At 35.9% G+C, this 25,685-nt stretch overlaps 1 long non-coding RNA gene across 1 annotated transcript; it reads left to right on the top strand.

The window, feature by feature from the left end:
* On the top strand, window positions 1–25,685 carry LOC138818265 (uncharacterized). Its single transcript, XR_011369028.1, has 3 exons — window positions 1–264; window positions 13,024–13,074; window positions 25,615–25,685. It is a non-coding gene; the product is annotated as an uncharacterized lncRNA (long non-coding RNA).

Raw genomic sequence — 25,685 nt, 5'->3', positions numbered from 1 at the left:
AGTTGAGGAAGGTAGAGATGGCTTAGTGGTGAGGAAGAGACTCAAGGCAACTTTGGAATATAGAACGAAAATGAGATGGTTGCCCATGCCTCAGCGCCCTCCCTGCCCATGGTTCAGAATTTCAGACATCAGTCAATGGAACCCTGCCAGGCCGTGTAAAGCCCAACCTGGTCCCTGGCTCTGAGTCCATGTGTCTGCAATGCAACTGCCATCGCTGCTCGCCCCACCTGGAGCAGCCTCAAGCAACTTTTCACAGCAGCACATGTGAGTGGCTGGCCCAAAACTACCCCTACCCCAGGTCAGACACCCCTCTGGGGGCACCGTGACCCCCTACTTGTGTCCACTCTCTGGCTCTGAGGAGCCACCTTTCTGTCTTGGGCATTTCTGAAACAGAGCCTCAATATATGCTCTGGCTGGGCTGGATCGAGGTCCTCCTATCTGTAACATGTATGCTCCACCAGGCCTGGTCCTCTGTAGTTGGGATGGTAGACATGTAGCAACATGCGCAGTCATCAATTTAGATGGATTATCCCAAACTTTTAGTCCACAGCAGCCGATTCTTTTTTTTTTTTTGTGAAAATACTGTACAGAGGGTTTAAAATTACATGGGCAAGATAATGAGTACATTTCTTATCAAGCATTATAGCTTCCTCCTTTGTTTCCCCTTCCCATCCCATTGTCTCCCCGCCTCCCTACCTGTCCCTAGACCTCCCCCTACCAAAGTTGTAAAGTTCATTTTCGACATACGACTTCTATGTCTCATTGTTGCAATGGGTCCACCTGTAATCTCTATTTAAACGATTTGTTTTTCCCCTTACCCTCCATAAATTATAACAACATCAAATACAGTGAAAGCAGGGATTATACTGTGGGGGAGAGACATAAAAAGCAACAAAGAAATAATCTTATAAATGTACCAGAAACAATCGTATGAAAGAAAAAATTTGAATACATATCTTAAAGTTCATTTCCCTAACATCAACTTATCTGACCTGTTTTTCTTGACTCAGACATATACTAGTTATTTCAAATAAGGCAAACCATGGGACCTATGTTTCTTTGGGCCTGGCTTATATCACTTATAATTTTTTCCAAGTCTTTCCATTTCCTAACAAATGGAGCACTGTCATTCTTTATGATGGAGGCATAGAATTCCATTGTGTATATATACTACATTTTCTTGATCCATTCATCTACCCAGGGGCATCTGGGTTGGTTCCATATCTTAGCTAAGGTAAATAATGCTGCAATAATCATAGTTGTCCTGGTAGCTTTAATGTGGTCTTGATTGTGCACATTTGGGTAAATGTCCAAAAGTGGGATTGCCTGGGTCATAGGGGAGCTCTATATGGAGTCTTTTGAGGAACCTCCATACTGCTTTTGAAAGTGGTTGAACAAATTTACACTCCCACCAACAAATTTACACTCACACCAACTCCCTTCTGTCCAAATCCACTCCAGAATCTGTTGTTATCAGAGTTCTTGATTATAGCCATTCTAACTGGGGTGAGGTGGTATCTCAAAGTTGTTTTGATTTGAATTTCATTTATGGCTAGAGAGGTTGAGCATTTGTTCATGTGTCTATTTTCCATCCTTCTTTTTTCTTCAGAGAAGTTTCTCTTTAAGGTTTTAGCCCACTTATTTATTGGGCAGTTGTTTCTTTGAAGATTTGTTGTTGGGGGATTTATTTTAGATATGAGACCCTTGTCAGTTGTATGGCTAGTGAAGATTTTCTCCAAGTTTGTGGTCTTTCTATTGATATTGCTAGCAATGTCCTTTGCCATGCAGAAGCTCTCCAATTTCATGCAATCCTAATTGTCCAAACATTCTTTGATGTGTTGTGTTTCTGGGTCTCTATTAAGAAAATTTCAGCCTTTGCCAAGTAGACCTGGGATTTTTCCTATTCCATCCTGTAATGTTTTCAGAGTGTCTGCTTTGACATCGAGATCTTTGATCCATTTGGACTTGATTCTGGTGCAGGGTGATATATAAGGGTCTAGTTTTAGTTTTCTACAAGTAGTTTCTATTTTGTTAGCTCCCTTATCGAATATTAGATGGCGATAGGTCTGTAGGTTCATTTCTGGGTTTTCAATTCTATTCCATTGGTCCTGAGGTCTGTTCTTGTGCCAGTACCAAGCTCTTTTGATTATTATTGCTTTGTAGAGGAGTTTGAAATTTGGTATTAATATTCATCCAGGACTGTTCTTTCTGTTAATGATCTTTTATGCTATTGAGTCTTTTATTGTTCCATATGAATTTTTGGATTGCCAATTCTATTTTCTTGAAGAAAGAGTTTGTAATATTGATAAACATCACATTGAATTTGTAGATAGCCTAGGGAAGTATTGCCATTTTCACGAAGTTGATTCTTCCAATCTAGGAGCATGGGAGGTTTTTCCACTTTCTAAGTTCCGTTTTTTATTTCCTTTTTCAGGTTTTTAAAATTTTCATCATAGAGGTCCTTAACTTCTTTGATTAAGTTAATTCCTAGGTATTTTATTTTTTGTGGGGTATTACGAATGGAGATGCTTTCCTAATTTCAGCCACACTTTTCCCATTGTTGGTATACAGAAAAGCCATTGTTTTTTGAGGGTTAATTTTATACCCTGCTACTTTGCCAAAGTTGTGAATCAGCTTGAGTAATTTGGTAATGGAGTCTATGGGATTCTTTAAATACAAGATCATGACATCTGCAAAGAGGGAGAGTTTTGCTTCTTCTTTCCATATTTGGATCTCCTTTAAGTTTGCATCTTGTCTTATTCCTGTAGCTAGGCATGCTAATACTAGATTGAAGAGAAGAGAGAGTGGACATTCTTGTCTCATTCCTGAGTTAAGAGGAAATGGCTTTAGTTTTTCACCATTAAGTTTAATGCTGGCTGTAGGTTTGTCATATGTAGTCTTTATTATATTGAGGAAAGTTCTATGGATTCCTAGTTTTTCCAGAACCTTCATCATTAAGGGGAATTGGATCTTGTCAAATGCTTTTTCTGCATCTATTGAGATAACTATGTGGTTCTTACCCTTGCTCCTGTTGATGTGATTAATTATATTACTTGATTTTTTGTATATTGAGCCTGCTTTGCCTCCCTGAAATGAATCCTGTTTGATCGTGGTGTATGATTTTTTGGATGAATTGTTAAAATCGATTGGCCAAAATTTTGTTGAGAAGTTTTGCATCAATGTTCATCAAAGAAATATGTCTATAGTTCTATTTCTGTGTTGAGTCCCTGCCTGGTTTGGGGATTGGGCTTATGATGGCTTCATAGAATGTGTTCGGTAGTGAAATTTTTCTTTAAATTTCATTGAAGATTTGGAGGGGTATTGGTGTGAGCTGTGTTTTGAAGGCCTTATAGAATTCTGCTCTAAAGACATGTGGTCCTAGGCTTTACTTATATGGGAGGTCTGTTATTGCAGTTTCTATTTCAATGCTTGATATGGGCCTGTTAAGATGGTTTAACTCATCCTGGTTTAGTTTCAGCATGTCAATATTTGCTAGGAAAAGGTCCATTTGTGCCACGTTCTCAAACTTATTAGCATAAAGTTTTGAGAAATAATTCCTTATAATGTTCTGAATCTTGGTTGATTCTGTGGTGATGTTTCCATTTTCATCTCTGAGTTTATTTGGGTGTGTTTTATTCTTTCTCTGATAAGATTTGCTAAGAGTCTTTCAATTTTGTTAATTTTTTTGAAGTAACAAATCTTTGTTTTGTTGATTCTTTCGATGATTTCTTTTGCATTCTAATTCATTTAATGCTGATTTAATTTTAATTATTTTTTACCGTCTATTGGATGGGGGATTATCTTGCTGCTTTTTTCAAGGAGGCTCAGATTTCTCATCAAATGGTGGGTTTCAGACCTCTCGAATTCGTTGATGTAGGAACTCAGAGCTATAAACTTGCCCCTGAGTACTGCTTTTCCTGTGTCCCAGAGGAGCTGGTAATTTGTGTGTTCATGAATATTTGAATTTCCTTTCTAATGTCTTCCATGACCCACTCGTGACTCTGCAGTGTGTTTTTCAGCCTCCATGTGTTATAGGATTTTCTTTGGTGGCTTTTGGTGTTAAGTTTTAATTTTATTCCCTTGTGGTCTGAGAGAATGTAAGGTATAACTTCAATATTTCTGAATTTGGACAAGTTTGCTTTGTATACTAAAATGTGGTCTATTTTGGAAAATGTTCCATGTGCTGCTGAGAAAAACGTGTATTCTGATGCTGCTGTGTGAAATATTCAGTAGATGTCTGTGAAATCTAGTTGATCTATGCAGTTGTTTAGATATGTGGTTTCTCTGTTGAGTTTTTGCTGAGTTGATTTGTCTAGTGGGGAAACTGGTGTGTTAAATACCCCAACAATTAATGTCTTTGGATCTCCGTCGGATTTGAGGGAAAGTAGTGTTTCTTGGATAAATTTGGGTGCTCCATTGCTTGGAGAAGAGATATTTAGAATTGTAATATCCTCTTGAAGGATAGATCCCTTAATTAGTATGTAGTGACCTTCTTTATCTCTTCTCATGAATTTCAATTTGAAGTATCTTTTATCTGATATTAGGATTGCAACTCCTGCCTGTTTATGGAGGCCATTTGCTTGGTAGATTTGTTGCAGCCATTCATATTCAAAATGTGTTTGTTTTTATAGGCAAGATGTGACTCCTGGTGGTAGCAGATTGAAGGATCTTGCTTTTAATCCAACTAGATAGTCTATGCTGCTTAATTGGAGAGTTAAGTCCGTTAATGTTGAGAGTTAGGATTGAGAGGTATTTGGGAGTACCTGCCATTTTATCCACCTTCTTGCGTGCTGAGTCAACTGGGTTCTTCTTATGGTTCTTGGATTCTCAGTTTGGGTGCGATTTCTTGGCCTTTACTGTGATCTTGTTGGTTTTCTATGTGTAGGACATCTTTAAGAATGTTTTGTAGGGCTGGTTTTGTGGAGATATATTGTATCAATTTTTCTTTGCTATGGAAGGTTTTTATTTCACCTCCAGTTAAGAAGGAGAGTTTAGCTGGGTACAAAATTCTTGTTTGATAGTTGTTTGTTTTTAGGGCATGGAATCCATCATTCTAGGCTCTTCTTGCTATGATTGTTTCCGCTGAGAAATCTGAGGTGATTCCAATTGATTTCCCTGTATAGGTGATTGATCTTTTCTCCTTGTCATCTTTAAGGATCTTTTCTTTGGTCTGAATTGATCCTGTGTGGATTATAATGTGACTGTGGGATGTCCTATTCTGGTCTGGTCTATTTGGAGTTCTACCAGCTTCTTGTATCTGGTTAGGACTATCTTTTTGCATGTTTGGGAGGTTCTCTGCTAGGATCCTGTTACACAAATTTCCTAGACCATTAACTTCTGTCTCTAGCTTCTCCTCTACACCCATTAACCTCAGATTAGGCCTTCTGATGGTGTCTTCCAAATGTTGGATACATTTATCATATTTCGTGGATTTGTCTTAAATGGTTGTATGTTCTTTCTCTATAATATCTAGGCTGTCTTCAATCCCCAAGATTCGATCTTCTGCATGGTCTAACCTGCAATAGAGACTTTCTACTTTCTTTTAAATTTCTTTTTCTTCTTGTTGGTCAGCTTTGATTGCTTCAAATTCTTTTTTGCAGCATTGTTTTCGAACTTGTATGAACTTCTTTTCTTCCTTAATTTGGTTTTCAGTGTTTATTCTCAAATCACTTAGTTGATTGGTTATTCCCAATCTTTCTGTTGGGGTTCCATTCAGCCTTCCCTTTGTGGTCTCTGAATTCTTTCAGTTCTCTGTTTATGGATTCCATGAATGTCTTTAGTGATCTTTCTGCATTCTCATCCCACTCTCTCAATTCCTGTATTTCTTTTTGATTACCTTCTTCACGTTCACGCAGGTCCTGTAGTTTTCTTTGACTGATCTCAGCCTGCTCATGATATTCCTTTATTTCTCTTTGAGTGCTCTCAATCTGCTCACGCAATTCCTGTATCAATCTTTGATTAGCTTCCTCACGCTCATGAAATTCTTGTATTAATCTTTGTTTTGCCTCCTCTCTCTCCCTATCACACTCATTCAGAGTCCTTTGCAGGTTTTCAATCATTTCATTTACTATATTTACCAGTAGTGTTTGTAGAGCTTTGTGAGAACTCTCCTCTGGATTATTGATTATCTTTACTGACCCCTGATTATCGTGAGTGGGAGTTGAGATACCCGGACTTGTCATTTTTCTTGTGTTTTTCCAGGTTGCTCTGCCAATTTAGGATGAAAGTAATGCCAGTTTTGTGCTAGCACACTATTTTAAGGCAAGCATCAATCAAAGTCTGTAGTTGCACAGTCAAAAATCTGCAGATACAACCTAGTTCTACAGATATAGCTATTCAACATCAAACAACTATGTATTAATGGGCTACAAAGCGCAAAGAAGAATTTGGCAAACAGAAATTATTAAGTTTAGGGAGAGATATGGGTAAAAATAGGCATATAGGGATGTGGAAGTCAGTGGGATAGTTGACTTAACTCAATCCTAATCTCAAAGCGGGAAATAGGTTGGATAGAATGATAGTAGAGAGAGAAATAAGAAGAAAGAGAAAGAAAAAAGACAAGAAAAAATAGAAAAACAAAAAATAAAAATTAAGAAGTTCAACACTTAAAAATTATGCAAAATGAAAACGTAATATTCAGAGAAGAACATGGATAGAATAAGAGAAAGAGACGGATAGAAAGGAGATGTGAAAAACTTAAAAATAAAAATGCTTAAAATATTATATAGGTAAAAAGGGTAGTACTGTTATTAAGGAATTTAAGGCTAAGAGGTTTTAAATTGAGTAATAAATTTCTGGATGAAGTGTGTACACAATGGGGCTAAGGTGAAATAATCGACTATTGGCATATCTGAGGATGAGCAGAATAGCAATTAAGTCACGCAAAGAAGATGAAAAAAAGAAAAAATGAAAAGAGTAAGAAGGAAAGAAACAAAGGGCAAATGGTCAGTAGAGCTACACAAAAAAAAATTTAAGAAGAAAAGAGAAAAAAAGTACACACACATATACCCCTAAAATGCAAATTCTGAGAGGAAGAAAAAAAAAGTTAATAAAAAACAAAAAAAAATTAAAGTAAAAAATTAAAAATTAAAAGCATTTTTTATAAAGTTACAAAAACAGAGTTCTTTGATATTTTTGGGTGGGGATGGGAATATACTGTATCTCCCTTGTGTCCTTAAGCTGTCTCTTGTTGCAGTCTCTGGTCTGTTTGTGGTTTTTGATTTTCCTGTGGCTTGAATGTTTTCTCAAGTCAGTTTCAGCAGGCAGAAAAATCACAGCAGATGATTCTTGACCACAGGTGAAGCTCTGGGTAGGGTCGCAACCATCAGACCTCATTCTCCTCTCAGGAAACTTGTGAGGAAACAATGGATTTATACAGAGGGATTTCTGGAGCATGGCTAGGCACAGAGGGAGCAGCCTTCAGATAAGGTTCTCTGCAATTCTGTGAGCAAATGACAGGAAGATAGCTAGAAAGGGCTCAGGTGGGGCCTGTTATTAATTGTGCAACAGATGTGGGATTGTGAAACAAAACATGGCTCTCTTTCATCATTACCCTATCCCCATGAGGAAGAGAATCCTTCACTATGTTGAGTTTTGCAGCTGGTGAAACCAAGGCACAGAGAAGCCAGTTGACCTACTTATGACTTCAACTTCACAGGAAGCTCTGCCTGACTTCACTACCATGCTTCCTAGGACAATGGTTGCTATTCAGTCCACTTCTTCTGTTAGGAAGTTCACTTCTTGTCAGTTGTGGAGCTGGAACTCTAGGCATGGGCACTGTTCCTGAAAGCGTCAGCAAAAGGCTAGTTAGTGCTCTACCACTTGAGCCCAAACCACTACTTCTGATTTTCTGGTGGTTCTTTGGAAATAAGAGTCTCACAGACGTTTCAGCCTGGGCTGGTTATGAACCATGATCCTCATATCATATCCTGTGTAGTTAGGATTAGAATTCTGAGCCACTAGCACCAGACTTAATTGTAATTCTGACTTTTATTCTCTCTCTCTTTCAAAAGTACTGGTCCCCATGTGGCTGGAACCCAAGGTGGCCCTCTCATTCTGGAGGTTGGCTGTGGGTCAGGAGCTGTCTCACTCAGCTTATTGAAACAGCTCCATGGGATAAGCTCCTCTGGCTAGACCGTGACAGTTATTCATTGTCGCTCCAGCCTTACTAGACTTACTGTATTGCTTTCTACATCATTTTCTAGCACCAGGCCAAAATTATGATACGCAGTTACGGAATGAAAAAGTAATGCCATCTTAAGAAAGTTATTTAGGGCTCAGGGAATGTGGCTTCATGGTATGGTGATTGCCTAGCATCCATAAAAACCTGGGTTCAATTCCTTAGTAACACATAAAGAAAATCTGGAAGTGGTGCTGTGCCTCAAGTCATAGAGAGCTAGCATTGAGCAAGAAAAAAAAAGCTCAGGAAAATTCCCTACTCCTGAGTTTTTGCCCCTCGACTGACAAAAAGAACAAAAACTAAACAGAACAAAACAAATAAACCATTTAGTTAGTAAATGCAAAATAAAGAACCCATACTTGGAATATATAATTGCTCCTTTCATACTGACACCTGACAACAGTCCCTAATTCATGTACTTTACTTATATGAGGATACTGTGTTGAAAAAATTTTGTTCATTAAATCACAGCAATTAATACTAGGAATGTACTTAGATGCCCGGTAAATTTTAATTCTGGAAATTCAACGATTCCAGGATTTGTGTCATCACTGATAATCACAAAGAGAAGGGTAGGCTAAGTGTGATTTTGAAATTTTTTTGGTCCGTTATGGCACCAAAAAGACAAAGGCTAATTAATAGTTGTGACAGAAAATAAGGAATAACTCCAGATAGAAGGAATAAATGATAGTAATTAAGGTATACCAGAAACTGGTCTTAACAACCATTTTTGGTTATTGTAGAAGTAGTTGTCAAATAGGCTTTTCTTCATTCCAAATCTCTTAGGCTATCTCTTCATCTCTGTGTGATGAATGTATCTCCTATGCTATTCTTTCATACCTTATCTCCTTTACTTTCTAAAAATCTCATTCTTTCTCTATTTCTCTATGAACATTTCCTGATACTAAATACACCTATACAGATGGCAGAGGATGCTAATGTAAGGGTCCCATAGCTCATGAGTCATTAATGTAGGAAAATGGAAAAGGAGGACTTCAATTTTAATGTCATCATTCGGTTAAAATTTCCATTCTTTGTCTACACAGTGTCATTCAGTGCATATAAATGCAAATATGAGCCAGGTGCTGGTGGTTTACACTTGTAATCCTAGCTACTCAGGAGTTTGTGACCAGAGGATTGTGGTTCAAAGCCAGGTTGTTCAGGAAAGTCCATGAGACCGTAACCTTCAATAAACCACCAGAAAACCGGTGGTGGTGCTGTAGCTAAGCAACCAGTATCAGAGTTCAAGCCCCACAACCTATAAAAAGGTGAAATATGACTTTAAGTTTCCACAAAAGGAACGACAAGATCAATAATCTTCCCAAGCAAAAAAAAAATCCAAAATGATTCAGTGCACCTACTTTTGCTGAGTTATATTATGGATTCTATGCTGGACATATTCTCTAAAAACAAATCGTTTAACTAGTGATACAGATGGACCCATTGCAACAATGAGATGTACAAGTCGTCGTGTCGACAAACGAACTTTACAACTTTGGTGGGGGGCAGAGGGTCGGCTGGGGGGAGGGGGTATATGGGAAGGGACGGGAAGGGGAAACAAAGAGGAGGCAACAATGATTGATAAGAAATACACTCGTTATCTTGCCCATGTAATTGTAACTCCTCTGTACGGTATGCTCACAATAAAAAAGGAAGTAAAAATTGTCAAATATTAGCTTTACAATAAACTTCATCTTATATTTCTCGTTTGAAAAGAGAAGTCTATACAGTTGATGTCACTTGGCTTTCTTACTATCTTAGTTTAAAGCCAAACGAGGCAGGAGAGTCTGTCAAAGTCTTATCTGTAATTACACAAGAAAAAAGCCAGAAGTGGAGTTTTGGTTCAAGCAGTAGAGTACTAGCTTTGGGACTAGTAGAGCAGGAAAGAAAACTGTTCAGGGACAGGGTCCAGCCTCTGGGTTCAAGCCCCAGAACCAACACCAGATAAACAAAAAAGCAAACAAAAAACCAGATATTTCATTGGAAGCCTCCTTAAAGGAGTATTGGTGTGAGAAATGGCTCCTTTTGCTGTTCATACGCACTGGATGCTTTTTTGGAATCCTTATTGCTCTGGAGAACTCATGACCAAACTAAAGGAATTGATAACTGACTCCTGCAACAAAAGAATCATCTCAGGGGTAAAATATCCACCCATAAAACACTTTAAAACCTCCATGTCTTTGTTTCTTTGCAGTAGATTTTTTTGGGAGGGTCAAGGCGTGGGCCTGAACTATGGGCCTGGGCACTTTACCTCAGCTCCTCAACTCAAGTCTAGTGCTCTACCACTTGAGCCACAGCACCACTTATGGCTTCTTTTTGCTTATGGGGTGCTGAGGAAGCGAACCCAGGGCCTCAAGCATGCAAGGCAAATGCTCTATCACTGAACCACCTTCACAACGTTATTTCCTTTTGTTCTATGCTGGCCATCAAATGGCACATTGAATCTTTTTGTAATATTCTCAACTTAGAAGTTTACAGAAAAATTATATATGAGTAAAAACACACTAAAAAAATTCAGGGACAGAGTTCCCTTCAAGCCTTCGGATTCTCTTCTTTTATAGTATAAAGGAAAGCACAACTTAACTTGAACTTTTTCAATCCTCTATGTTCCATTCTTCTCCTGGGATCAGTTTCCACATCCAGTAACAGTTATTTCCAGGAACAATCTATGGTGCAGCTTGAGGTATAATGAATGTTTTCTGGCTTCACCAAAATAACCCAAGGACACCTTTGGACCTGAGGTAACATGTGTTTCAGAGACAACTTAGTATAGAGAAAATATGAAATTTATATTTCTTATAAATACATTATCCATGAGAATATTGAGTTCAAACTTTGTAAATTCTCTGTAAATTAAGGTGAATTTTAAAGGGGAAGATGGTTCTCAGATCATTTTTTTCTGAGTGTATATGCTACACATGATTTCCCAAGTTTACATGAATTTGTTAACTATAACAATAATAAGAGAAAGAGAAATTCTGTGTTTAAGTATAAGGTTTCAATACACTATAGAAGACTCTACAAATAAGACCCCGTTGAAACAATAATACCAAGTACAGTATGTAGATTTATGAGAGTGATATAGAGAAAGCATTACTCCTACGTGGAACATGAAGTATGATGACACTCCCTTTCTAAATCACGCTTGCTAAAGACACATCTTTGTAGAAAGTAGAATGGAAAATAATTCTGTTTCCAATGCAAGGCAGATATATGAGCATGGACTTGTCTGGAAAAAAAAGAGTCCATCTTGAGAGAGCAGGGATGATACTAGCCATGAACTGGTGGGTAAGAACACATTTTTTCTTTCCTTTACTTATATATTTTTTGTTGGTGGTGGTCTTGTCACTTGAACTCTGGGCCTAGGCACTGTCCCTCTGCTATTCCACTCAAGGCTAATGCTCTACCACTTGAGCCAACAGTGCCACTTCCAGTTTTCTTGCAGTAAATTGGAGAAAAGAGTTTCCGGGACTTTCCTACCTGGGTTGGCTTTGAACCCCAATCCTCAGATCTCACCACCACCCAGCTTATGATCACATTTCTAACCGTGTACACTCAGCATATATAATGTGTATGTTCATTTATCTTTATATGAATTCTTGAGTTAAAAATCTGGGCTACAGCTTACACTTTGCACTCACAAAAATGTTTTTAGTTTAAAAGTTGATTCTACTGGATAAATGAAACCTAAGAATGTAAAGGAGTCTGGGAGGTTCAGTTTGCATCCAGCCTGGGCAGAAGAGTGTTTGAGACACTATCTATAATTAACCACCCAAAATCTGGATTGGAAAAATGGCACAGGTGATTGAATAACAGTCATGAGCAAGAATGATAAATAAGAGCTTGAGGCTTTTGCATACATACATATAAACATATACATACACACAGAGACACTTATATGTGCACACACACATACAAAAATGAAGCAACTCTCAAAATATGTAGAAAAGTTAGAAAACAATAGAAAAATATGTCCTGAGTAAGACGAGAATCAAGTGCTAATTTTTAAAATTAGAAAATTCTCAAGTGAACTTTCTTCAAAATGTTTGAGCATATTAGAGAGGTAAGGACCAGAGATAGTAAGAGAGTCAAGTAATCAATATTAAAAGGATTGGATCCATGGAGGAATGAATCAGAGACCCCGCAGGTGAACTTGAAAATGTTCATACCCTGTGTCAAATGTTAGAACATCTTTGAAAATAATACATGAACACTCTGAGAATTCTAGTGGATAATATCACTGGAGAAGTTCAGAATTGCTAGTCAGAATCTAGATTAAATAAACCAAGAAGGGGTTGGGAAGGTGGCTCAATGGTAGAGTGCTTGTGTTGCATGCATGAAGCCCTGGGTTCGATTCCTCAGCACCACATAAGCAAAAAGAAAAAAGACGGAAGTGGCTCTGTGGCTCAAGTGGTAGAGTGCTAGCTTTGAGCTGAAGAGCTGAGGGACAGTACCCAGACCCAGAGTTCAGGCCCCATTACCGGACCCCAAAATAAATAAATAAATAAATAAATAAATAAATAAATAAATAAATAAATAAATAAATAAATAAATAAATAAATAAACAAATAAATAAACCAAGAAACTATGGTTGGGCAATGTGATACAAGCCTTGAATTCTAGCACTCAGATTGACAGGAGATTAGGGACTGGAATTACTACTGATACCTTCCCTAGACCAGGTAGTACAATTTTCTCTTAATAAAACAGACCAAAAAAGAAAGGAATACACAGTTGGAAATTTGGGCTAATTTCTTCATTATGTTTTGAGAAGCCAAGTTTTCTGTTGAAATGCAACTGGTATATAATCCTCAGTTTTGTTTTAAATGCTCTCTTCATTACAGAATATTCCTAGATGCAAAATGGTTCATGATTCCCATCCAAAATTTGAAAAAGTAAGTAATCATCATTCTGTTAGATTCCAAGGAAAGATGAAGGATTACAAAAGCATAAGCCTGGAGGAATAGCAAAGTTCATCTAATGTAGGTCTTTATAGATCTTGCTAAATTAGAGTTTAGACTTCAAATAAATATTTTTGTTTTGTTTGTAATTTCATATTCCATAGGATACTACAAAATTATTTTAAGTAGAGGGTTTAATTGACATATTTACAAATGTTTCTTGCATTCTATTTGCCTAGCATATTGTTTCAAGAGAGTTATAATTAGAACTCAGTTAATAGATAATTCTAACTGTTCATGTAGAAAATGATAATGTGAATAATGTAGACTGAGTTGACAACAAATTGATGATATTAATTTATAAATTTAGAAAAAGCAATTTTTGAGGCATTAATATAACATGGTATGAAGAGAATAATTGTGTGCCATCTTCTTTCTTCTACCTGTGTGTAACACAGGAAGCAATATCTTTAATTACGTGCCTCTGAGTACAATGAGAAAAATGCTAGGTTTGGGGTTTGTTTTTATTTTTGTTTTGTTTTATTGCTTTGTTATAGGGCTTGAACTCTGGACCTGGACACTGTCTCTGAGCCTCTTAAGCTCAAGGCTTGTGCCTTACCACTTCAACTTCAGTACCACTTGTGTCTGGCTTTTGCTGAGAAGTTTATTGGAGATAAGAATCTAGGGAACTTTCCTACCTGGGTGGGCTTTGAACTGTAATCTTCTGATCTTAGCATACTGAATATCTATGATAGTTAAAAAAAAGTATAAGTATAAATACTTGCAAGAATACCAGTGGAGGAAAAATGATGCAACCCAGTTTATTGTGGTGTTCTTTCCAGAACACAGAGGGCATCACCTTAGCAGAGGTGTAGTATTTTTTCCCAATAGAGATAAGCTTTTTGTGATGCGAATTAAGAGAATTTTGAGGTGCACCCTACAAGTTGGAAACTGTTGGTCTAGGAGGACTTTATGGCATAAATTTTTGGATTGATGTTCATAGAAATAATAGCTTTATCTGATAAACAATTGCTTACTCTTGAAGAATTAATTATAACCGATGCTTTACAGTTTTATCCTATACTAGAATGTGGCTATTTTTCTGTTCACTTCTTAATCTGTAACACCCTATTGGAAAATGCATCTATTGCAGAATTACATAACATGCCAACAGGTACTATTTTGAGTCTCTCAGGTATGGAACGTTCAGAATTTGAAGTGAGTAGTTATTAGTCATAGGAATTGTGAAGAACACACATATTCTGTCGTCTTCATAACTTATTTACTTTTAAAAGTTATGGGTTTCCATAGAATTAAACGGTTTTTGGTTTCAGTCTGAGAAAGTACTAGTTAATTATTTTTTGAAAATATTGGCAAGTATATTGTGAAAAAATTGTCTAGTTGGATAACATTCAAGTTGATGGCCCTCTGCTAAAGAAGGGGTAATTCATTCAAATTAGATGCCAAATAGTACTGATTTTTAAAAATGTTACTACATAAAGAACAATATTTACTATACCAATACAGTGAAATTTTATTTTAAGCAGTTTTTGATGGTAAAGGTGGAATTAGGATTGGTAAATTCGCTATTCTGATAAAGGAATTTCATAAGAGTTTTAAAATTATGAAAGGTTGTTCACACTTTTTAACTTAGCCTATTAAGAAAATTTAAAATTTCCTGGGAAAATAAGCTTTCATGCAAAGAAGTCCATGGAGACTTAGCCAAGAGGGAACAATGTGGGTAAGATGGCTCATTTTCACAGTAAACAAACAAACCTCACAAACCTTGTTGTAAATCCTGTAGGTTCCCATGAGAATTGTCATTACTCAGGAAATATACTTTTACTGTGTGAAACAAGTTTGTAGTGGATTTTAAATTGAAATTTTTTTTTTTAAATTAGACATCAAATTTGTGAATTGACCTTTAATTACTGAACAGTAATTCTCTTAAAAACATAATTTGGGCCAAAATATTTAGGGAGAAAGTGCCCTTCACAATGAAAGAACGTGTTGTGTTTACACTTTTCTGTTTTAATACTTTCCACGATGTCTTTGCACGTGAAGCACTGAAACACAGAAAAAAAAAAAAAACCTGATTGGATACTTCAAACCAATGATTTCTCATTTCTAAATAGCTCAAAAATATAATATCCTTATTAACATGAGATAGTGAAGACTTCTGTTATTACATAAGCCAAAAAGGTTGGGGATCAGAAAAGAATTGACCAAATTGAAAAGGTAAGAAAACACGTTATTAGAAGCCCTAGCTAAGCATATGGGTTTCAGCAGTGTAGGGGGCCAAAACGTTTTGCTATAGATTGTTTTAATGTTTTTGCTACCTAAAGTGATTTTACAGAGCCTATTTGGCTCAGTATAATGAAGAACAAATTGAATGAAGACATGAAAATTAATTCTACTCCAAATAAAAGAGTTTTCAAAGAGAAACCTTGAAGACGTAGTAGTGGGGGACGCCTGCTAGTCCTTCAGCTTCACTAGATTTGAAGCCAAGAAGCTGTGATTAATTGGAAATCATGCAAGAGCTAAGAGGAGGACATAGAAGTATTGTCCTTTGTAACAGACAATGTCATCCAAGGAATGGGTGATTTAACTCTATTCTTCTCCATACACCTTGTTGAGCAAATATAAGACCAAGAGGAAAATAATCTATTGAAATAATTTTGCAAAGAATATCGTCACTGTTCCTGATATGGTATCTAATATATCACCATAACCAGAATCAACTTCAAATGGATCAAAGACCTCGGAGTCAAGCAGATACTCTGAAAACATTACAGGATGGAATAGGAGAAACCCTAGGTCTCCTTGGCACAGGCCGAAATTTTCTTAATAGAGACCCAGAAACACAACAAACCAATGAAAGGTTGGACAAACTGGATTGCAGGAAATTGCAGAGCTTCTTCTCTGCAATGGATATAGCTAGCAAGATCAATAGAAAGCCCACGGATTGAGAGAAGATATTTACTATCCATACAATGAACAAGGGTCTCATATCTAAAATATACCTGGAACTCAAAAAATTAAATCCCCAACAAATCCTCAAAGAAACAGCTGCCCAATAAATAAGTGGGTGAAAGACTTAAAGAGAAACTTCTCTGAAGAGGAAAGAAGGAGGACCAGTAGACACTTGAAGGAATGCTCAACCTCCTTAGCCATAAAAGAAATGCAAATCAAAACAACATTGTGATACCACCTCACCACAATGAGAATGCTTGGTACATTTTGTTCTAGTCTTTCACTTTCAAAATATGTTTGTTTATATGGGCATGGTGTGACTCCTGAAGGTAGCAGATAGAATAATCTTGCTTTGTAATCCAACTAGATAATCTATGTTGCTTAATTGGAGAGTTAAGCCCATTAATGTTGAAAGATATGACTGAGGTTTTTGGGAGTTCCTGCCATGTTATCCAACTTCTTGGGCGCTGGGGCAACTGGGTTCTTCTTATGGTTCTTGGATTCTCACTTTTTGTGTGGTTTTTTTGCTCTTATTGTGGTTTTGTTGGTTTTCTATGTGAGGAAATCTTTAAGTATTTTTTGTAGGGCTGGCTTGGTGGAGATATATTATTTCAGCTTTTCTTTGCTATGGAAAATTATTATTTGACCTTCGGTTATGAAGGAGAGTATAGCTGGGTACAGTATCTTGATAGTTGTTTGTTTTTAGGGCATGGCATACATCATTTTAGGCTCTTCTTGCTTTAATTGACTCTGCTGACAAATCAGAGATTATTCTAATTGGTTTCCTTTTATAAGTGGTTGATCTTTTCTCCTTGACAGCTTTAAGGATCTTTTCCTTGGTCTGAATTGATCCTCTGCAGATTTTAATGTCATGGTGGCATGTCCTGTTATGGTCTGGTCTATTTGGGGTTCTAAAATCTTCTTGTATCTGAATAGGCCTAACTTTTTGCATGGTTGGGAAGTTCTCTGCTAAGATCCTGTTAAATGAATTTCCTAAACCATTAACTTCTGTCCATGTGTGCTCCTCTACACCCATTATCCTCAGATTAGGCCTTTTGATGGTATCTTCCAAATGTTGAATAGATCTGTTATATTATTGGATTTGTCTTGGATAATTGTATGTTCTTTCACTATAATAACTAGGCTGTCTTCAATCCCCGTGATTCTATCTTCTGCATGATAAAATCTACTGTCAAGGCTTTCTAATTTGGTTTTTATATCTTTTCCTTCTAATTGGTCATTTTTGATGGCTTCAAATTCATTGTTGGAGCTTTGTTTTAGATCTTGTATAAACTTTTTTACTTCCTTAATTTGGTGTTCAGAGTTTATTCTTAAATCACTTAGTTGATTGGCTATGGTTTCCCTGGATTCCCATTCCTTCTGTTGGGCTCCATTCAGCATTCCATTTGTGATGTCCGTGAATTCCTTCAGCTGTTAATGGATTCCATGAATGCTTCTATTGATCTTTGTCTAGTCTCATCCCACTCTTTTAATCCTCTATTACGCTTTGATTAGCTTCCTCATCTTCACACAATTCCTGTAGTTCTCTTTAACTGTTCTCAGCCTCCTCATGCAATTCCTGTCTTTCTCTTTGACTGTTCTCGGCCTGTTTACACAATTCCTTAATTTCTCTTTGACTGTTCTAAACCTGTTCACTCAAGTCCTGTATCAATCTTTGAGTAGTTTCCTCATGTTCACGAGATTCCTGTATTAACCTTTGCTTTGCCTCCTCTCTCTCCTTATCATGCTCACACTGAGTCCTTTGCAGATTTTCAATCTTTTCATTCACCATGTTCATCAGTAGTATTTGTAGATCATTTTAAGAACTCTCCTCTGGATTATTCATGAATTGTTCTGTTACCAGATGTCATGAGTGGGACTTGAGATACCCGGACTTGCCATTTTTCTTGTGTTTTTCTGGCTTGTTCTGCCCATTTTGTATGAAAGTAACACCAATATTGTGCAGGAACACTATTTTAAGGCAAGCATCAACCAAAGTACTGTAGTTGCCCAATCAAAATGGCTGCAGATACAAACTAGTTCATCAGATACAATCTATTCAACATCAAACAACTATGGATTAATGGGCTAAAAACAGCAAAGATAAATTTGGCAAATCAGAAATTTTTAGGTTTAAGGAGAAATGTGTTGAAAAATAGGATTAGAGGGATGTGGAGAGGTGAAAATAGAGTGAATTTAACGAAATCCTAATCGCCAAGAGGGAAATGGATTGGGCAGAATGATAGTGGAGTGATTAAAACAAACAAAAAAATGGAAAAACAAAAATTTAAATTTAAAAATGAAATACGTAAAAATTATATAAGTTTAAAGAAGTGATATTGAGAGAAGAAAACGATAGAATGAGAAGAGGGGAGAGATAGAAAGAGGTATGAAAAACTAAAAAATAAAATTTCCTAAAATTAGTTACTTGAAAATTATATAGGTATAAAGATATAATACTGATATTAAAGAAGTTAAGCCTGAGTTGTCAATTGAGTCATAAACTTCTGGATTAAGTATGTACACAATGGGGCATAAGGTGAAATAATCAATGGCAGGTATATACCTGGGGATGAGCGGAATAGCAATTAAGTCATGTAAAAAAGGAAGAAATAGAAAAAAAAATGAAAAGACCAAAAAATGACTAAAAGGTCTAAAAATAAAAAAGCATACACACACACACACACACACACCTAAAAATTTATGATTGGTTTCTTAAGTCAGTTTGTTTGAACAGGCAGAAAAATGCTCTTCCTTCCCCAGGATTTTGTGATCTGCCTCCCAGGCTAGTTCAGTGTGAGGGAAATCTGCTTTGAGTATCTCAAAAGAGGGAGATGCTGTTTCCTCTAGTTTGTATATGCTGTGATGAGGCTAGGTTCTGGGTAGGGTTGAGGCCTTTCAGGAAACAGTAGTTTTCCCTGAGGGGTTAGCTCCTGAGACACTCACAGAACTCAGCCTAGAGACATTTTTAGGTTTTTTGTTTATTAAATTTCAATTGATTGTCTAGGCTGCTGTAGGGAGTGGTAGCCACTGACCCTGTTTACCCAATGTAGAAAGTCACAATCTCTGCCTGGGATGTGTGACTTTGCCCTGCGTGGAGTTGAGCCGGGCAGGTCAGGTCAGGTTGCTATGAGCAGTTAAATGACTCTTTTGTTTTCAAACAAGGCCTGAGTTGGAGGTAGTTGCTCAGTGGTGCTTTGTCAGGATCAAAGGTGGAGATCACTGGTGGTGGGGGAAGGGTGGCCTTCCCTCCTTTGCTTGCTAGGTGTAAAGATGTCAGGGTTCTACTCACACCACAGTCTTGTTTCCTGGGCCGTCTCTGTTCAGTGATCTGCAGGATTTTTAAGACATCTGCTCCTTGTCCGTTCTTGCTGGGGTTGAGCAGAATCTGCTCTCCTGCTGCTTCTGGCGTCTTTGTCCTGGACTCTCTCAGGATTTATTTTTGTTTTGTTTTGTTTTTAAATAGTGAAAATACCATACAGAGGGGTTACAGTTACATGGGCAAGGTAATGAGTGCATTTCTTATCAAGCGTTGTTGCTTGCTCCTTTGTTTCACCTTCCCATCCCTTCCCAACTACCCTCACCTCCCGGCCAAAGTTGTAAAGTTCATTTTTCGATATAACACCTTGTATATCTCATTGTTGCAATGATTCCACCTGTATCCCTATTTAAACAATTTGTTTTTTCCCTTCTCCTGCACAAATTATACCAACATAAACTATAATGAAACAGGGGTTATGCCGTGGGGGAGAGACATATAAAGCAACAAAAATATCATCTTATAAATATGTTAGAAATAATACCAAGGGGGGAAGAAACATTTGATTCTTTATCTTGAGATTCTTATCTCCAATAAACCACCAGTAAAATGGAAGTAGACCTACGTCTCAAGCAGTAGAGGTCTCACTTTGAGCTGAAGAGCACAGGGATAGCACCTAAGCCCAGAGTTCAAGCCACATGACTTACCAAAAAAATATGTGGACATATATATATATATATATATATATATATATATATATATATATATATATATATATCTGTATATATGATGAAATATGTTTAAAATTAAATAAATATTTAAGATACACATTTACATCATAACTAAATATATGATACTTTTATATTATATACATATATTTAGAAATATAAAATCATATTTATTTGTATGTTTATAAATACATTTGTAATTTTTTCCAAATAGTACATCTGAAGATTTTGGGTAAAATGTACAGTTTCTAAAGGCTTACTACTGACCCATCATACTTTCAATCATATTTTCTACTAATAAAAACATGTCTGGATTACTAAGACAATGATTATGAAACAGAGTAGCTTTTTATTCCTTATAATTTTAGATTAAAAACATCTACTTTGTTGGTATGAAACCTAAAAAAATATGATCTTGAAATCACACTCCACAAACTGGACTTATGCATTAATTTAGCAACTTACAGGTCTCAAACTTTTATTTGAATCCTGTATCTCACAAAATCTGTTTCCTTAGAGTCAGCTACATGTACAAACATGCATGCATGTTCATGCTCACATACACCCCCATACTCACATGACATACTAAATGTAAAACTGTAATAAAAATAATATAGATACTGAAAAAGAACTCATTTGCAAATGTAATTAAATTTTACTTTTAGAATATTATGGATTATTGAAATACTAATGAAAGAGCAGCTGAGAGGATGTTTCAAATACTTGAGTGTCTGCCTAAAGAGCATGTTTCTCAGTCCAAACATCAGTATTTCCATCCTTCCTTCTCCCATATAAAAAACATAAATAACTACAGAATCAACCTACATGTTCCTTATTCACTCATTAACTAAAGAAATTATAATATATGTATGCATATATGTACAATGATATATTATTTAGCCGCACATAATAATGAAATAATATCATCTTCAAGAAAATAGTTAGAACTGGAAACCTTCATATTAAAGCAATATGCCGTGAAGGTTAAACAAAGGAGGAGGCTGCAATGCTTGATAAGAAATGTACGCATTAACCTGCCCATGTAATTGTAACCCCTCTGTACAATGTTTTCACAAAAAATAAAAATTAAAAAAAAAAAACAAATACTAGATTCTCATATGCATACCCTAGACTCAGAAAATAAAATGAATGACTCAGGTGTAAAAGTTGGAAAGGATCATATTTGGAAAAAAGTAAGAGAGGAGATGAAGAGAAATATTGTGGAGTAAATAGATTCAAATATTTTATGTTAGTATGATGACAGAATAAAACATGTGTATAAAAATAGGATAATGAAATTAATAAAAAGGAATATAATTTACCAAGCTACATTATATGGACAGATTAATATAACACAATAAAATACTTTGTGAAATTAGTGTTTGTTAATAAACAAAAATTCATTCAAGTTGACATAGATTCATATGTTAATTTCCATTTTTTGCTCAGTTGTTTCCTTGATAAAGTAGAAGGAGATATTGGTTTTGCTCATTTAGAAAGACAATCTTGTCCAATTAACATTAATCTAGTTCATTACTGTCAATGTGAAATTGTTCAATCAAATTAATAATTATATTAGAATATTTCCAATGTACTCTTCAAAATATTATCCCTATAGGTATATACTTTTTACAATTTATTGAATATGTTTTCTTAACTTAATTCCTATATACCATTTTCTGAATGTAGTTTGGTATATGCAACTAAGACATTTTTTACCAGACCAGGAAAACAATTATTCAAAGAGTTTTATCAAAAATGCTTATAATGAAAAACAAGAGGTAAATCCAAATTATGTATATTTGAAGACAATACTTGGTTAGTCTTCTTCTCACATGCCTCATTTCCTTCTTGAGAATAATATACACTGTAAGGAAATGTTTAGAATGTTTTGCAGAAATAGCTTGACTTTAAACTATTGAGTTACTCTATGCGGCATATTGTTTACTTTATGTCCAGAAAAGCCAAATTCTTGCCTTATCATTTTCTAAGGTTTTATACCCAAGTTTAATCTCTGATGGATGATAGATAAAGATATAAACATTTTTTAACAGTGGCTAAATTTAGGCTGAGGAATCTAGGTACAACTGTAATCCTGCAGATAGGCCTCACCATCATGAGACCATGAAATCAAAATGTTAACCAATGCTTCATGAAATCTTGCTTATGAGATTTTGTGTATTATAAGCAGTGGTTATTAGCATTTGTTTTGTAATCAGCATCATTTCATGAGTTAGTAACTGAATTGAGACATTATACTCAAAACAAAATTTAAGGAGGCATCCAAAATTAATTACCAAAATATACATCATTTAACACAATGTTTTTAAAATGCGAGCTAAAGTACATAATTTAAGAAAAAAAATCAACATGTAAAATAAATACAGAATGAGTATGACGGATTTTTCTTTTACCCTAGTTGCAATATGGCTTGCATGATGACTTTTCTGGTAATATGTTTAGTTAGGTCTTGATATTTAGTTAAAGTTATGTTATTTTGTGTATTCATTTGTCAGATAAAAAAGGAAATGAATTCCATGCCAGTGTCAACCTCCATAATGATGTTAGGGTTGTATCCTGCTACCCCCAAATACCGCTTAGTCCTAAATCTCAACATTAATGGACTTAACTCTCCGATTAAGCAACATAGACTGTCTAGTTGGATTAACAAGCAAAATTCCTTTATCTACTGCCTTCAGGAGTAACACCTTGCTCATACAAACAAACAACTTTTGAAAGTGAAAGGCTCAAACAAAATCTACCCAGCAAATGGCTCCTATAAACATGTAGGAGTTTCAATCCAAATATCAGATGAAATAGACTTCAATTTAAAATTAACGAGAAGAGATTATTTGTAATAGCCCCACAAAAAATAAAATACCTAGGAATTAACTTAACCAAAGAATTGAAGGACCTCAATGATGAAAACTTTAAAAACTTGAAAAAGGAATCAAAAGAGAAACTAGAATGTGGCAAAACCTCCCATGCTCCTGGATTGGAATTATCAATATCATGAAAATGGCAATACTTCCCTAAGCTATCTACAGATTCAATGCCATACCTATCAATATTCCAACCTCATTCTTCAAGGAAATAGAAGAGGCAATTCTAAAATTCATATGGAATAATAAAGACCCCAAATAGCAAAATGATTCTTAACAGAACGAACAGTGCTGGAGGAATATTAATAACCTACTATGAACTCTACTACAAAGCTATAGTAATCAAAACAGCTTGGTTCTGACACAAGAAAAAGACCTCAGGATAGATGGAATAGAATTGAAAACCCAGAAATGAACCTACAGACCTATAGCCGTGTAATCTTCAATAAGGGTGCTAAATCTAGAATATAAGAAAGACAGCCTCTTCAGTAAATGGTGCTGGCAAAATTGGTTAATAACTTGTAGAAAACTAAAGCTAGATCCTTATATATCACCCTGCACCAGAATCAACTCCAAATGGATCAAAGAACTCAGAGTTAAAGCAGACCCTGTGAAAACATTACAGAATGGAGTAAGAGAAACCCTAGGTCTCCTTTGTACAGACCAGGATTTTCTTAATTGAGACCCAGAAATACAACAAATCAAAGAAAGGTGGAACAAATGGGATTGCATGAAATTGCAGACCTTCTACTTGGCAATGGATATAGCTAGCAAAATCAATAGAAAGCCCACTGATTGGGAGAAAATTTCACTAGCCATACATAGGACAAGGGTCTCATATCTAAAATATACCTGGATCACAAAAAATTAAATCCTCCAACAACAAATCCTCAAAGTAACAACTGGCCAATAAATAAGTGGACTAAAGACTTAAAGAGAAACTTCTCTGAATAGGAAAGAAGGATGGACAATAGACACATGAAGAAATGCTCCTTAGCCAGAAAAGAAATGCAAATGAAAACCACATTATGATACCACCTCACCGCAGTTAAAATAATCAAGAACTCTAATAACAACAAATGCTGAATGTGATGTGAGCAGAAGTGAACCTTACTGCATTGTTGGTGGGAGTAGAAATTTGTTCAACCATTTTGGAATTTGTTATGGCAGTTCCACAGAAGACTCTACATAGAGCTCCCCTATGACCCAGCAATCCCACTTTTGGGCATTTACTCAAATGATCACAAACAAGACCATACTAAAGCTACCAGCATCTCTATGTTCATTGCAGCATTATTTACCATAGCTAAGATATGGAACCAATCTAGACATATTCTTTATTGGATCAAAAATATGTGGTATAAATACACAATGGATATTGCCCCATTTGTTAGGAAATGGAAAGATTGGAAAAAATTATATTAAGTGAAGTAAACCAGGCCCAAAGAAACATAGATCCTATGGCTTCCCTTATTTGCAATAACTAATATATGACTGAGACAAACAGAAACTGTCAGACAGGTCGTTGTTTGGAGAAATGAATACCAAGATATGGATTCAAATGTTTTCTTTTCTTTCTTGTTATTGTTTTCAACATATTTATAAGATGATTTGTTTGTTGCTTTGTATGTACTTCCCCCAGGCTATAAGCGGTGCTTTCACTGTATTTGATGTTGGTATAATTTTTGGAGGGAATGGGAAAAACAAACTGTTTAAATAGGTTTACAAGTGGACCCATTTTACAACAATGAGATGTATAATACGTTATGTCGATAAACGAACTTTACAACTTTGGTGGGGTGTATGGTGAGGGTGGTAGGGAGGGTGGTGGTAGAGGGATGTGTGGATGAGGGGGAGAGGGGAAGGGATGGTATGGGGAAATAAAGGAGGAGGAAACAATGCTTGATAAAAAATGTACTCACTATTTGCGCATGTAATTGTAAACCCTCTGTAAGATATTTTCACAATGATAATAATAATAATAGAATATCAATTTAAGTGACTAAATATTTATATTAAATCCCATGAATTATATTCCTTCAATTTTCTGCCTGAAGTGTTCTGCAATCTAGGTATTTTTAAAAGAAATATTGTATGTTGTTTCCTTGGTGACAACATAATTGATAGACTTAATATGTTCCTAAAACATGGCAGTCTGAAATGAGGTGGATGTTCTTGGGTTTGCATGCAAATCTTTTGGACAGCACTAAAGTTTTAATCTTGGATGCTATTTGCTTGGTAATTTTTACAGGCTTTCATAGTATGAGAAGAAAAACAAAAGGCCATAGGAATATTTTTATCAGCTACATTGTTGTATTAATTTATTCAAACACATACACACATACAAACACACAGATATACACATGTGTACTATGAAGACCCAGTCAGTCTGCAAGAAAATATTTTAATAGGAATTCCATAAAATATTTAGTCTGCTGAGATATGCTTAGAATTTTTGAAATATCTAATTGCTTCCACCCCTGGACAAATCATTATCATTGGTGAAAATGTTGCCATTTGAATTTAGAATGCCGCAGAAAGACCTATGTGTTAAAGAAAAATTACTTTCCACTTCCTCCCAGATTGTGGAGAATACCTGAATAGTTCTTCTGGAGATTAAGTTCTTTAGAGTGAAACCAATGAAAACATAGCCTCTCACATACTTTCTTCTTTTATCTTTAAATCATTCTAGGTAAAAAACATTTCTCTTTGACGTACTTCCCACCTTGACATGTCTTGTCACAGCCATCCAAAGCAATAAAA

The sequence above is a fragment of the Dipodomys merriami genome, unplaced genomic scaffold (genome assembly GCF_024711535.1).
Source record: "Dipodomys merriami isolate MVZ:Mamm:240054 unplaced genomic scaffold, mDipMer1.0.p SCAF_724, whole genome shotgun sequence".
Taxonomy (NCBI): Eukaryota; Metazoa; Chordata; class Mammalia; order Rodentia; family Heteromyidae; genus Dipodomys; species Dipodomys merriami.
The sequence above is the reverse complement of the archived record's forward strand: the minus strand, read 5'-3'. Positions and strand labels throughout refer to the sequence as shown.